The sequence below is a fragment of the Nematolebias whitei genome, chromosome 8 (genome assembly GCF_014905685.2).
Source record: "Nematolebias whitei isolate Nwh7 chromosome 8, NemWhi1, whole genome shotgun sequence".
Taxonomy (NCBI): domain Eukaryota; kingdom Metazoa; phylum Chordata; class Actinopteri; order Cyprinodontiformes; family Rivulidae; genus Nematolebias; species Nematolebias whitei.
This window is the reverse complement of record NC_056505.1, coordinates 3,850,119-3,850,847: the sequence shown is the minus strand read 5'-3', so window position 1 is coordinate 3,850,847 and position 729 is coordinate 3,850,119. Positions and strand designations below refer to the sequence as shown.

General features: G+C 46.5%; 1 protein-coding gene across 1 annotated transcript in view; it reads right to left on the bottom strand.

Annotated features, from left to right (window-relative positions):
• dapk1 (death-associated protein kinase 1) overlaps positions 1–729 on the bottom strand; it is a 55,044-nt gene that overhangs the window by 7,558 nt on the left and 46,757 nt on the right. The gene's annotated exons all lie outside the window — the stretch shown is intronic.

Genomic DNA, 729 nt, shown 5'->3' with positions numbered 1-729 from the left:
GTTTCACCATTTAGCTACTCGTTTGCTGGTTTTAGCATTTAGCTACTTGTTTGCTGGTTTTAGCATTGAGCTACACGTTTGCCGGTTTTAGCATTGAGCTACTCGTTTGCCGGTTTTAGCATTTAGCTACTCGTTTGCCGATTTTAGCATTTAGCTACTAGTTTGCGTGTTTTAGCTTTTAGCTACTTGTTTGCTGGTTTTAGCATTTAGCTAGTGGTTTGCCGTTTTAGCTTCTACTCTGCTGGTTTGAACTTTGACAAGTTTAAAAGAAGTTTCAGCGTTTTCACCCAGAATGCTAATTTCTTTCCGCTTCATCTGAAAGATCTCAAGACGTGACTGAAGATGATTTAAAGACCAGAAATGAACCATTTGGGCCATTTACAACAAATAAAACGACTAAAGCAACAACGAAGGCTGCGCGGCTCGCACTCGTCAGTCGAGGAGATAAATCCCCTGAAGGTTAGCAGCAGCAGTGAAAACAGGTGAGAGGGTGTGAGGAGCATCCAGAGGATGAGTCATCCATCAGAAGTGGCCTCCAGCTCTCGGAGCGCTCGTGTGGGAGGTGGAAACACTCCACGCTGCCACCGGGTTCTGCTGCTCCACTAAATAAACTTTTTGGTTCCTCTGATCCAGAGGAGGCCAACAGAGGAGGCCAACAGAGGAGACCAACAGAGGAGACCGACAGAGGAGGCCGACAGAGGAGACCAACAGATGAGACCAACAGAGGAG